General features: G+C 34.3%; 1 long non-coding RNA gene across 1 annotated transcript in view; it reads right to left on the minus strand.

The window, feature by feature from the left end:
• Positions 1 to 277: 277 nt before the first annotated feature.
• LOC306664842 overlaps positions 278 to 15,175 on the minus strand; it is a 467,505-nt gene continuing 452,607 nt past the window's right edge. The window contains exon 3 of the long non-coding RNA XR_013764812.1: positions 278 to 293. This is a non-coding gene — a long non-coding RNA (uncharacterized lncRNA). The remainder of the gene's footprint in view (positions 294 to 15,175) is intronic.

Consider the following 15,175-nt stretch of genomic DNA (forward strand, 5'->3'; position numbering starts at 1 on the left):
GTCAGTATCATTGCTCATTCTTAAAGAAGTAACATTTCACTCCATTATCAGACATTCACATCTCAGTGACAATAAATAACAGATATTTAATGCCTCCTTTTCAGTATCTGATTTGCAGCATAAATATAAAATGATGCATGTTTTCTCTGTTCTTTATATCCTGAAAATTCTATTTAAAAACATAAATGCCATGGGATAAACAAGCTAGGATCATTTTTATACAAGTTTCTTTTAGTTGACATCCTTACCAGAAGAAGTTCTTCAGTAGATTAAGATCCCAAAAGATGATTTTCCTGGTGGGAGAAAAACACAAAAAGCAGAGAAAATGAGCATGGTATTAGATGACATTTAGGAGGTATAAGTTTTCAAAATTAGATTCTTTTGTTTTTCTTGAGCTAAAATATATGTATTCAAATAGAACTACTGTCACTCTTTACCAGTCAGAATATGTTAACATTTATTGCAACACCATTACAAAGTAAAAAAAAAAAAAAAAAAAAAAAAAAGAATACCAAGTGGGGTGAAAATCCTCAGAGATTTTTCACTTCTATTTCTAATACAAATTACTTAACTTTATTGGTCTCAGTTCCTCTTTTATAAAGCCATGGATTCTGCCCAACTGGAGCTTAATCATATCTGTAATTTGAATTCTATTTAAGGCAAATTTTAACCAGTAAATTTAGCCAGTTATTTTAACCAGTTTTTATACAATTTTACACGTTAATTTTGTCATGTCAACTAAATACACACACGCAAAACATCAAGTTGTGTTTCATGCAACTTGCATTTAAATTCAAATTTGAAGCTATCAAGCAATTTTCAACTATTTAATTTGAATCAGGGGAATATATTTTCCTTATGCTTATTATTCTGAGCAATGAAAAACTGAGATGAAACAACAAAAAGGAAACTTTATCCTAGAGTGATTTAAATACCTTTAAGATAATCTTGCTCATAGAAAATATTACTCCAGAATTACTTTTTTCCATCCTTACCATGTTTTTTCCACTAGCATACTTTAATTTAAATTTGGATTACAAACTTAGAATTGAGCAAAAGCAATAGATTTCCAAAATCAGAAAGCTGCTGTGAATTACTTTCAATAAGAGAAGAAAAACAAATGAACTACAGCCAGCATTAGACTCTGGAATTGAAATCACAAGCACTCTGAGTAGTATTTATGGTAGGTGGCCCAATGTCCTGCTGCTCGGGTCCATTAACATTGCAGACCCTGCTGAATTATGAAAATGCTCCTAAGATCTAACGTTTTCACAAAAAGATGCCGAAACCAAATCCTCCAAATACTCCCTTGATAAATAAAAGGTTATATAAGACTCAACATTTATATTGTAGTCTTAAGAAAACTTTCAGACATGCAGATATATTTCACATGTTAAACGTAGTGAAATGTCTGGTATTAAAATGAATGAGCAGAGCAACTGAAAACTCCATTAAATAGATCTGATTTTAAATTCCATCACCAACAGAAAATGACTTGGGTATTCCCAAAATAATAAATTCTTGTGTGCGGCTCAAGAATGCAGAACTGGGGCAGCTGAAAGTTACAGGAAGGTTGATTCCATTTTAATATAGAAGAAACACGACATCATGAGATAGCATCCAGTAACTAAAGATATATAAAGAGACACTAGGTGGCCCCTCTCAGGCCATTCTGAAAAAGGATTCTTGAACTACAGGGTCTCTGGGCTTCCTTCCAGTACCCCAGGTTGTATAATTTTGTTTCAATGATGCTTTTAGAGCCCCTGCAAGAAAATGTGAAACACAAAGAAATTTGTGCTGCTAGACTTTAAATATCAAGTCTAGGACACTCTCAGCTTCCCTCTTTGCCAAGAGTTCCTGAGTCTTCTACAGATCCTAGGTTATTTATTTCCTTCCTCAAAAATTTTTCTGCCTTCTTCCTCCACCCAAGGCTAGGTTAGGTTGCGCCTCCCTAACACACACCTGTACTCCAATGGCACTGCTGTTCGTATTGTATTGTAACTTTTAACCTTGACCACACAGTCCCATAGGCAGTAATTATTAACTTTACTTTTTCAAAGTTACAAGTTGAAAAATCATAACTTTCACAATGTAAATTCCTAATATGAATGGATGGATAACTCCACGTATTTTAAAGACGCACGAAAACCTACAAGATTGACATGTTAGGTGTACCAGGTAATGTACACAAATACACGCATTCATTATACAATGTTTAGGTTAGCTTTCACATGTTTACATCCTCAAATATTTATCATTTCCTTACGACAAAAGCTTTGTTTCTTTAAGCTTTGTGAAATGTAGAGTATTCAATTTTTATCTATAATCGCCGTGATGGACAACAGTACCCCAGAGCTTCTTAACTCCTATTAACTGTAACTGTACCTGTTGTTTGACCGTTCCCTACCCCTTCCCTCTCCTCCTACTGTACCTGGCCTCGGACAATCAACATCCTGCTCTTAACTTCTTTGAGATCAATTTTGTTAGATTCCACTAGTGAGATTCTTCATTTGCCTTTCTGTGCCTTACTTATTTAACATACTGATCTCCATTTCCAACCATTTTGTCAGCAATGACAGGTTTTCAATCCTTTCTAAGTCTCAAGAATATTTCACTGTGTGTATACCTTTTTTTTAATTTATTCATCCATTGGTGGACACTTAGATTATTTCCATTTCCTGGCTATTTTGAACAGTACCGTGCTAAGCTGAGCAGCCTAGCTGGCTCCTCAACATCCTCATTTCATTTTCTTTGGGTCTGTACCCCAAGGCTGGGTGAGGTTGGGAATGAGATTACTGGTAGCACTATTTCTAAGTTTTTGAGGAGTTAACATACTGGTCTCCATAATGCACACTCTAATTCTACCCCTATCAATAGCATTCTTCACATCCTTACCAGAGTATTTGATCTTTGGTCTTTTTGATATTAGCCATTCTGATTAGGGGGAGGTGATATCTCTTTATGATTTTGATTCATATTTCCCTGATGACATTAGTAATGTTGAGAATCTTTTCATGTATCTATCCGTGGACGTTTCTGTACTTTCTTTTGAAAATTGCCTAATTAAAACTAATGTCCCTTGTAAATGGGGTTATGTGGGCTTTTTTTTTCCTATTGACTTTTGGGATTTTTATATGTATTCTGAGTATCAAACCATTATCATATGTGTGTGTTAAAAGTCTTTCCTCCCATTCTGTAGGTAGTCTTTGCATTTTATTGAGTGTCTCCTTCACTCTGCAGAATCTAAGTTTTGTTTTGTTTTGTTTTGTTTTGAATCCCATTTATCTATTTTTGCTTTTGTTTCCTGTGCTTTTGAGGTCTTATCCAAAAACACTATACGGAAATATTCCATATATATTTTTTTTAAATTGCGGTTTCATAGTTTCAGGTCTTACATTTAAGGTTTTACTCCATTTTAAGTAGTCCTTTGTGACAGGGCGACTTGGGGATTGAGTTTTATTCCTCTGCATGTGCACATTCAATTTTCCCAGCAACATTTATGGAAAAGACTCCACTATCTCCAATGTGTTATCAGCAGTTTTGTCAATCAGTTGGCTGTGGAAATGTGGGTTTACCTCTAGACCCTCTGCTCTGTTCCAATGGTCTGTGGGTGTATTTATGCCAATACTTTGCTGCATTGATTACTATAGCTTTGTAGTATGTTTCCAAGTCAGGCAGCACATGCTTCTTGCTTTATTCATTTTACTGAAAATGGCTCAGTATATTTGGCGTAATTGTGGTTCCATGGGAATTTTGAATTTTTTTTTGTTGTTGTTCAGGAAGGATACAATTGTCTTTTTTTTTTTTCAACTTTGTTCCTCAATGTTTTATTATTTTCTTTGCAGAGATCGTTTACCTCTTTGGTGAAATTTATTCCCAGGTATATCTGTGTGCTTTTTGTAGTTACCATTAAAAGGATTGTTTTCTTGATTTCTTTTTTAGATAATTAATTTTTGCAAGTGAATATGGCATGCTGCAAACTTGGAGCCACCAAATACAGAATACAGATAAGATACATGGGGGGAGGGGTGTCTGAAATATAATTTGGAAGATTCTTTGATTCAGAGGTTAAGAAAATTTATTTATGAAGAACATCACGAAGCTATGAAAGTGTTTTATGACCCATGAGCTACTATCAAGAGGCTAAGAGGATGTCCAATTTCTCAGTATTTTTGACCTTTGATTCATATTTTCTTGAAGCATTTGAAAAGACTAGAGTTCCTTGCTAATTTCTTTAGAAAACACTTGATTATTTTTTTAACAGTTCTCTGAATATTACTTGGCAAAGAGAAGCATTCAAGGAAAACTAATTACATTAGTTATTAAAGTCTAAATAACTGGTCTTTAAGTTTCTTAAAAAATCCCACTATATCCCACATCAATTTTTTCTTTATATTAAAAAAAATTAGATCATCTTTTCAATTTTAAATACAAGAATCCTTTTAGTGATACACTTGGTTGTTTAAATTATGTGAGAATTTAAGGAGACATTATATAATTATGTTCTCTTATACAACAGAAATTTTAAAAAGTTAATTTAATTTATATCTGAATGCTTCTAACTACAGTGTAATGATTGAAGGTTTCCCTTTCCACACAACCCAAAAGGGCTTACATCTTATTCTACCCAATACTTCATAGACATTAGTTTTGGATTTATCTTCTCTGGGCTAAAAATCCTAGATTCCTTATTCTTGTTGCAATGTAGTTTCCAGATTTTCAGGTTAACAATCTCCTTTGAAGTTTCAGTTTCTTGATTGTGGTGTTTTCTTCCTGAGCTCATTGAAGTCAAGGTAAGAGAGAATTTTAATACTTTAGAGAGTTGCCCAAGCCCCATCCTGTCATCTTTATTCTACTCATGTTGCTCCAGTTGCCCAGAATGCTTTTCTCCTGCCTTCTACTCAAATATGAGATGACATTCAACTCAACTGCCCATGCTGCTACTTTAAATGTCTCCTCTTGTTCTCTCCAACAAGTCATTTTAAGGCTCTTGGTCTATAATGACAATTCAACCTCCCAGGTTTCTGGATCCCTAACTGATATTCAAGGTATATTTTTTTTTTTCTTCATTCAATCACAAGTTCTAAGACTCAAGAGGGCCAATACTGTGCTTTCTGTTTTTCTAGACACATGTGAAAACTATTCATTAGCCAGTTACCTAAAAATAGAAACAGATTTATACGTCTGTACCCCTGAGGACCCCTTGATTCTTGATGTCGGTGGCCTTGGGTAAAGGCCTAGGGGGCACATGTAGTGGTTGTTATGCATCGTTCTTACTGAACTTTTATGTTTTTTCCTGTATTGAGGGGCAAACTGGAGGAGTGAGGTGACAAGTTGAAAACCTGAAAATGTCACTGGATTGCGTTGCCTTGCTTCATGGCTGGTTCTACTAAGGGAAGGCACTGGTAGGAGACATTCTGCATGTGACTTGCAAATCTGCAATAATGCAATTACTAGGAAAGTGTGGACTCCAACATCTTCAGGTCCTTCAGATCCCAACAGGAGTAATGGCAGCTGCCATAAGTGATGCAATAGTTGAGCTAAGGAGATGCTCCTGGTCAAGGCAAGGACAGCTTCTTGATTTAGAGCAATACCCCATATTCCCTTTTCCTACCCATTTATCACCTTAGTAAACATTTCTCTACATTAATAACCTCTTTGTGAGGATATCAATGTTTCCTGAAACATATAAAAAGCATCAGGTAATTGCAAATTATAACTATGATACAATACCTCTAATAATCTCTTCAGAGTCTAAAAAGAAAGGCAGAAAATACCAAAATACTAAAATTCTCAAACACTCCTGGGAGTATAAAATTGGGACAACCTCTTGGGGAAGCTATATGACTATTCTGTTGAAGGTGAACATTCATAATCTCTAACCCCCATACTCTCCTTTGTCCCCTGATACTTCCCCATACCTCCCTCTCAACCTGCTTCCTCTACTCTAATGGTCTCCCTTTTATTTTTGAGGTGACTTTTTAAAATTCTTTCTTTTTTCCCTCCCTAGCTCCCACATGAGAGAAAAAATTTGACCCTTTTCTGTATGAATCTATCTTATTTCAGTCATATAATACTTTCAGTTCCAACCATAATTTCATTTTTCTGAGATAAATAAAACTCTGTTGTGTATACAAACCATATTTTTTTGTCCATTTTTTTGTTGATGAACACCGAAACTGGTTACATAATCATTGACATGCATGTACCACTAAGACATGCTGATTTTAGTTATTTTGGATAAATACCAAGGAAAATGATAGAGGGCCATATAATGATTCCAGTCCTAGTTTTTTGATGAATCTCTACACCAGTAGTTATTGTCACTTGTAGTCATTTTGTTTTTTCTTGTACCAGGGATTGAACCCATAGGTGCTTCACCAGTAAGCCACATCCCTAGTCCTTTTTATTTTTTATTTTGAACCAGGGTCTCACTAAGTTGCTGAATCTAGGCTTGAACTGTGAACCTCCTGCATTAGCCTCCAGAATCACTAGTATTACAGGTGTGCACCACTGTACCCAGTCTGTTATTTGTATTCTTGACAGTTTCTACTCTAATTGAAGATGAAATTTCAGTGTAGTTTTGATTTGCATTCCTTTGATTACTAAGGATGTTGAACATTTTTTTCATTCATTTGTTGGCCATTTGTATTTCTTCTTTTGAGAAATTTCTGTTTCAATCATTTGTCCATTTATTGACTGAGCTACTTGGTTTTTATGGTGGCGTTTTTTTGAATTATTTATTTATTCTGGATCTTAATGCCCTGTTAAAAGAGCAGCTGGCAAAGATTTTCCTCCCAATTTGTCAGCTCTCTCCCAACAGTTTTCTTTGTTTTGCAGAAGCTTCATAATTTGATCCATCCCATTTGTGGAAGTATAAAAGACACAAAATAGCCAAAGCAATACCGAGTTATAAGAGCAATGCGAGAAATACCGGCCCTTAAATTTTACTACACTAATATTATAAAAGCAGTGTGGTATTGGCATAAAAATGAACATGAAGACCAATGGAATAGAATAGAAGAGACACTTATCCAAATAGACACAGTCATCCTTGGCAAAAGTGCCAAAAATATATGCTGGAGAAAAGACAGCCTTTTTTATGTGGAGCTAAAAAAACTGGATATCCATGTATATACAGAATGAAACTAGCTCCCTCTCACTGTGTACAAAAATCAACTCAAATTGAATCAAAGACCTAGAAATTTTACCAGAAATAATTCAACTGCTACAAGCAAACAGGGTTAACACTCCAACATATTGGTGCAATCACTGACCTCCTCAACAAGGTTCATAAATTTAATGAATTAAAACCTAGAGCCATGGGAAATTTGAAAGTATTTCTACTGCCTTTGCCCAAGAAAGTCATATTGTTTTGATGTAAAGTGTGGTTCATCCTTTTACTGTCAAATTTCAACGAAATTTAACTTTATAAAGGAGAATTCTGATGCTGAATACTTTTGCATTTTTATGCAACTCTGAGTTCTCTCCAGAAATTATGGATCTTTTCCTTTTCCTCATATTAATATATATGTATATACACATATATATGTATATATATGAGATTATAAACACATATATATGTATATATATATATATATACACACACACACACATACACATGTATATATATATATATGAGATTATTTATATATATATATTGGCTGGCTGTTTCTTTTATTCTGTGCTCCCTGGTTTGTGATGGGAACAGTTTTGTCCCACCATATACTTTCATTATTATGTGCTACCTCACCACAGTCCCAAAAGTAACAGGGCCAATCAATCATGAACTGTGAACTCCAAAAGTGTGAGTCAAACATTTTACCACTGTACGTTAATGACCTCTGGCATTTTTTACAGTAATCAAAAGCTAATACACTCCCCAACTTACTGTGACAACCAACCAACCCCTAGCTCCAGACATTGCCACTTATTCCTTGTGAGGCAGAATCACCCTGTGAAAACTACTGAACGACATTATTGTTAGTTATCTTTCTAAAATACTCATTAACTCATTAAATTATCATATTCTTCTGTTCAAAAGGATAAATCTGTTACTTTATTTTGTTTTATTTTATTCACTTTTATTTTTGCAGTGCTAGGGATTGAATCCAGGGCCTTGCATATGCTAACCCACTGATATACCACTGATCTACACCTCCTGAAGCCCTATTCTAATATTTAAATAATTGATTTTAATGATTTTTTTCACCTCTTGGATATGCACCTTATCCAGACTTTTATAGTAATTCTGGGCACTTAAATCTGAAATTAAATCATTATATCATTCACATTGGCTTTAATCACCAAGTACTAATTTTTTCTCTGACAACATACTTGTTTATTCTTTTGTGTCTTGTATACGTTGATTCCTTTGCAAAAACTGTCTTTTCCTCCATTTCTACCTGAAAAATTATGACTCAACTATTAAAGCAAATTAAAAACCATCTCTGTGAAGTTTTCCTTTTACAGATACATATGCATCTTAAAATATTATACATAAGTTGGAAATATTTTCTCCATTTATTCACTCCAAATCATTTTTATTAATTTGAACCATAACAAAATTTTGCATTTTAAGGATTACCACATAATGATCTGGTATTATGCCATCCATTGTTAACCAGGAAAGGAGAATCCATTAAACTGTAAGGAGAGAATCATTTCCACCTAACTTTATCGCAATATACTTGCTTAGAGAGAAGCTCATCTGATGCATGCCTGTCCCTCATAAAGCCTTCAGGCACAGTTTTTCAATTTGGCACTTCCACTCCCAGAAGAGCTAAGTTTCATCTGCACACTTGAAGATTTCACTGGCTTCTGTCTCCTGCAACTCATTTAATAAGCCCATTAGTAGCACCAATCCCGAGTGGACTCAGGTAACTAAAATTCAGTAAAAAGCAGGAAAACTTTATCTGAAAATAAAAGTAAGGTCACTAGTTTGTACATTTGCTTTGAGTAGTTGCCACCTACTTTGGGTCAGCCCTCTCAAAAGAATTTTCTAGAGCATGGAAATATCCTATATTTGTGTCATTCGGTATAGTGACCCACATGTGATGCACTTGAAATACGGCTAAAGAGATTGATTTAATAAAATTTCTATTTCATTTAATTTTTGTTCAAACAGTGTCATGCAACTAAAGAATGCAGACTTGAGCCATCTCTAAGCACTGTTTTCCAGGATAAAAAGAATATTAGAGATTTTCATCAATTACCTTTCATGCTTCTGAAAATTCAGAGAGATAAGATTTTTTTTTTTTTTTTCATTTTCATTTGTGGCACTAGGGATAGAACCAAGGGGTACTCTACCATTAACTTATATCCCCAACCCACCTTGTATTTTGAAGCAGGGACTCACTAATTTTCCAAATCTGAACCTAAACTTGCAATCTCATGCACAGATTCCCAAGTCTCTGGAAACACAAGCATGTGCCACCATGACCGTCCCAAAGAGGTAAGTTCTAAACTATGTCATTCTGTCTCTTATTTTATATTGTTTACTCTGGAAATAAGAAAAATAAGAAAAGGAAGTTTAAGAAAACACATCATTCAATTCGAAACTATCTCAAGAAATAATTACATTTTTAGTTACTTGAGAGAAGTTGAGAAAACAAATAAACTTTGATTGAACTTAACTAAAAATTGAGCATAAAAGTACAAAACCAAAAGCATAAAGCAAGTATGACCACAGAGAATTTAAAAATATATATATTTTGTGCAGCAAATAGTTAAACAGTGTAATGTTCACTTTTAGATCAGCAAAATGTACATCTGACAGGGGGCTAAATCCAAAGTGCTTAAGGATCTGAAATAATTCAATAGCAAAACAGCAAACAGTCTGATTTCAAATGGGCTGTCAACAACGTGGGCTCAAGTGGAAGAAAAAAATATCTGAATTTAAGACAAATCTTTTGAAACATCCTTTTCAGACAAACACAAATTAAAATTTAAGTTGAAGAAAGAGAATAAGAAAAAAATAAGGAAAATCCAAGAAGACATTCAAGATCTTTGTGATCCCATTTAAATGATCACATATCAGTATTTTTGGAATGCCTGAAAGTGACAGAGGAAACTTATTCAATGATGTAATGGCGGGAAACTTCCTTAATCTTGGGAAAGATGTGGACATCCAGGTATAGGAGACATTTAGGATGTCCAATAGATATGACAAGAAGAAATCTTCACCATTACAGACTATAGTCATATCAACCAAATGAAGGATATTGAAACCATATGATCATCTCTTTATACACAGAAAAAGCATTTGATAAAATTCAGCATCACTTCATGAGAAAAGTCTTGAACAAATCACACATGGAAGGATGGAACTTCAACACAATAAAAGGTATGTATGACAAACAACAGCCCCAACATCGAACTAATGAGGGAGAACTGGAAGTATTTCCTCATAGACCAGAAACAAAACCAAGGTCTGGACTCTCATTCCCCTTATTCAAAATAGTGCCAGAAGTTTTAGCCAGGGGGCAATTAGGCAATAAAGGGAAATAAAACATACACATAGGAATGGAGGAAGTAAAGTATCCCTGTCTGCAAATAAGATTTTAAGAGTTTAAAAAAAAAAAAAAAACCTAACAACTTCACCAAAGACACTGACTGAATACAAAATTAACATACAAAAATCTTTAGCTTTTTATACACCAGTACGATAATTGCCAGAAAAAAAGCATTTTCCCATTCATAATAATTACACAACATAATAAAACACCCAGGAGCAAACACAAGCAAGCAAGTGAGACCTCTCCAATGAAAATTATAAGATACTGATGGAAAAAATTGAAGAGAATGTGAAAAGATGGAAAGACATCCCATATTTAAGGTTTGGAAGAATTAATATTGTCAAAATTTCCATGCTACTCAAAGCAATCTACAGTTTCAATGCAATGCCATCAAAATGTCAAGATATTCTTTGAAAACCTAAAAAAATCCTAAAATCCATGTATAAGCATAAAAATTCCCAAATTCCCTGAATAGTAAAAGCTACCTTGAGCAAAAAGAACTAAGTTGAAGGTATAACAATAGCAGATTTGAAGACTTACTACAGAGGCACAGTAACCAAGACAGCATGGTATTGGTATAAAAAGATATGCATAGACCAATAAAACAGAATAGAAGTCCTGGAAATAAACCACACATCTATGACCAATTGATTTTTCAGCAAAGGCACCAAAAATATACAGGGGAGGAAAAAGAGACTCTTCAATAAAAGAAAAACTAGATACACGTAAAAGATTAACACTTGACACCTATTATCTCACCCTATTAAAAAAAAATCAAATCAAGATTGGTTAGAGACTTTAAGACCTAAAACTCTGAAACTACTAGAAGAAAATATCAAGGAAATACTACAAGACATTGGTAAAGGAATGATTTTCTTGCTTGGACTTCAAATGCATAGGAAATAAAAGCAAATACCAACGAGTGTGATTATATCAAACTAAAAAGCTGCTACCTATTGAAGAGAATAATGAAGAGAGTGATGCCAGTCTACAAAATGGAGAAAACAGTTGTAAGCTATTCACCTGACACTGGGTTATTATCCACAATGCATAAGGAGTTCAGCAAACTCAAAATAAAAAATAAGTAATTCAACTAAGAAATGGGCAAATGCCGTGCCCTTCTGAAAAGAATAAATAAAAACGGCCAATAAATACATGAAAAGATTGCTCCATATAATTAGCTATCAGGAAATGGAAATAAAAACAACAGTGAGAGTCTATCTCACACCAGTCAGATGGCTATTATCAATGAAAGGAAATAAAAAATTCTGACGAGGATGTTGAGTAAAAGGAACTGTTGTATACTGTCAACAGGAATGGAAATTAGCATGAACATTATGTAGAATTGGGATTCCTCAGAGAACTGAAAACGGCCAAACGTGGCATATACCTATAATCCCAGTGACTGGTGACTGAGGCTAGAGGAGTTCAAGCTCAAGTCTAGTTTATGAAACACATAGAAACCTGAACTAAAAAATAAACAAAATTCTGAAAAATAAAATAGATCTGCCATATGATCCAACCATACCTCTTCTGGGTACATATCCCAAACAAATAAATTCAGCCAACTAGATATACCTGCATGATCAGATTTACTGTCACATTATTCACAATATCTTAAGGTATTGAATCAACCTAAGTGCCCCTCAACAGATGAAAGGATAAAGAAAATGTAGGGTACTTATATAGTACAGTATAATCTAGCCCTAAAGAAGAATGAAATCCTGCCATTTAGAGGAAAATGAACAGAATTGGAAGACATTAGGGTAAGTGAAATAAATCAGACAGAAAGATGAGTATCCCATGTTCATTCTCATATGTGCAAATTAAGAAATGTCAACCAGAAAGTTGAGCAACGAGTAGCAGGGATTGGGAAGGGCAGACAGTGGGAAAAGAAAGCCTGAAATGGATCAGTGTTTGCTGTATGCATTTTTGGAAATATCAAACTGAACCTCATTAATATGTACAATAAATATGTGCTCAAAAAATGGGCTAAATATCTAAAGAGATATTTCTCATAAGAAAGATGCTAATGTCCAACTGTTGTGTGAAAATATGCTCAACATCACTAATCATCAAAGTATCAGGGGAATGCAAATCAAAACCACAGTGAGCTATCACCTCATGCTAGTTAAAATGCCCATTATCTAAAAAGACAAAAGATAGCAAGTTTTGGTGAGGAAGTGGAGAAAAGTGATTCCTGCAAGACTTCCAATGGGAATGTAAATTTGTACAACCATCATGGAGTTTTCTCAAAAATAGTAAAATTATAACCACCTCATGATTCACCAGTCCCATTGCTGGATGTGATGTCATCAAATCAGTGATGTCAGTATGTTAAGGAGACATCTGCAGTCCTGTGCTCACTAAGCATTAGTCACAAGAGCCAAGATAGGGAATCAACCTGTGTCCATCAACAGATGAACAGTTAAATAAAATGAAGCACACCTACACACTGGAATATGATTTGGCCACAGAAATGAATGAAATCCTGCCATTTGAGACAAAGAAGATGAACCTGGAGGTCACTGTGTTAACTGAAGTAGACCAGACATACAAAGACAAACATCACTCAACCTTACTTACATATGGAATCTAAAAACGATGCTGGCTCATTAGTAGAGAATAGAAATGTAGCTACCAGAGGGTAGGTGGTCAATGCAGAGTGGAAAGATGAGGAGTGGGAAGTCAAAGCACATATAATTACTGTTAGCTAGGAAGAATAAATTTCAAGAGATCTACTGTACAGCAATGTGACCACAGTTAAAGATAATACATTGCATTCTGGCAAAATGTAAAGAGAGAGGCTGTTATGTCCTTTTACAACAAAAATAACTGTGAAAGTAATTCATTTGTTGATTAGCTAGATTTTAACTATTCCATAATGTATAAGCAATTCAATCATGTCTTACAAGACACAATGTTAGTAGTCAATTTAAAAATTAATATATATGTATATATGTGGATATATATCCACATATATACATATACATTTAAGTATAATAAAAATAGCATGGAAAATCACAAGCCAGAGAGGTCATTGATAGTCATAGAAACCAGCGCTTTAACAAGACTGAAGACTGCTATCACAAGCTCCAACAGAGGAAGAAAAGAGGTCAAAATGGAACTTGACAAAGATGATTCCTTTAGTTTGGCTTAATAAGATAGAGGAATACTGCAGAAGCAATGTTTCCATAGTGCAGAGTCAAGACAAAGGGAAAAAAGACAAAACAGGAAAATAAGTTAAAAAAAAAAATACAGGACTTTTGAAATCAATTCTTTCTCACAGCATATTTATGCCTTTCAAGACCATATACCTGCTAAGTGCACCATGATGAATTCTAATTTATCCGTCTTCTACAATGTAATTTCTCTAGCTATAATTTACAATTTAATTATGTTCTTAATTAGCCATCTCTGCTCAAGGAATGATATGCCCCAAGAGTGGCAGAATACAATTATTCATCTACCAACTTTGCAGTGAACATCTTACAAGGAGGACCAGCACTTCTTGACTAGAGAGAGGACTTCCAGCTGGGAGATCCCAAGGACCTCAGAGAGGAGGTGGCCTGGAAACTGACCTTGGCAGATGGATAGGAAATAAGGTAAAATGACATAGGTGTGTCTTATCAGTGGTATTCTGCAAAATTATTCAAAAACCCACCTAAGAATTGTTCGTTATTTAATTCCCTCAGAGAGTGCCTCTTTGATATATTATGTAATATTACTTAGACGCCAGCATCTGGAGTTGAAAGTTAATTTGCAGGTTTTTATGCTGTAAGACAGTTTCCAGGTTTGAATCCCAGCTAGAAATCTTATTCTACCATTTTCTCCACCAATTTCTATACACACTTGTTTCTTCAAATGTTCTTACCATTAAACTTCACCACCTTATTATCCCCTTCTTAATATGTTAAATAAATTATTTGAGATTTACAGGAGAGTCACACATACAGTTTAATAAAGATTACATTCTAAAACCAGATTGTAATTTTTAAAAGAGCAAGAACAATCCAAGTACAAGGATATGAGTGATAAAAAAGCAAATCCGGATATATAAGAGCAAAGAAAAACCTCTTTATTTCAATAAATTGGAACCAAAGTTTGTTCCAAGAGGACATCAAAAACACTTTGCAGTAATGAGACTGGATAGTTTATAAGAACAAAAAGCAAAATTTCAAAAAGCAGAATGCAATATAGAAAGAAAAGTTATTTTCATTAACTCACCAATGAGTTAATGAAATATTAATAACTGACCAGTAATCAATTTCTTCAGTGCCACTGGTGAGCTCAATGACCTATCTGTACCAAAAGCAACCATGCGTACATTACATGTTATTTAAAATTCTGTTTTTATTCTGACTTTATAATATTGCTTTTGTCTGTGAAGGTTATGAGTTGAGGTGTTTTCTACCACCTCCCAAATATGTCAGCATCAATTACCCTTGTAATGATTTGTTTTATTCAGGTACAAAATAATTGTTTTCTAAATCTAAAACAGAGGAATTTTACTAAGACAAAATGAGAATGATAGGGAAAAACTGAAAAATAAATTCCAGGCCTGCTTTTCTAATGGTTACAGAGATGCTTCAAGAACTATTAGGTAAGTAAAATTGCAAGTAGAATTAGAAAGGTCGAATGTGTGTTATTCCCCATTA

This window comes from Sciurus vulgaris, assembly GCF_902686455.1.
Source record: "Sciurus vulgaris genome assembly, chromosome: 6".
Classification (NCBI taxonomy): domain Eukaryota; kingdom Metazoa; phylum Chordata; class Mammalia; order Rodentia; family Sciuridae; genus Sciurus; species Sciurus vulgaris.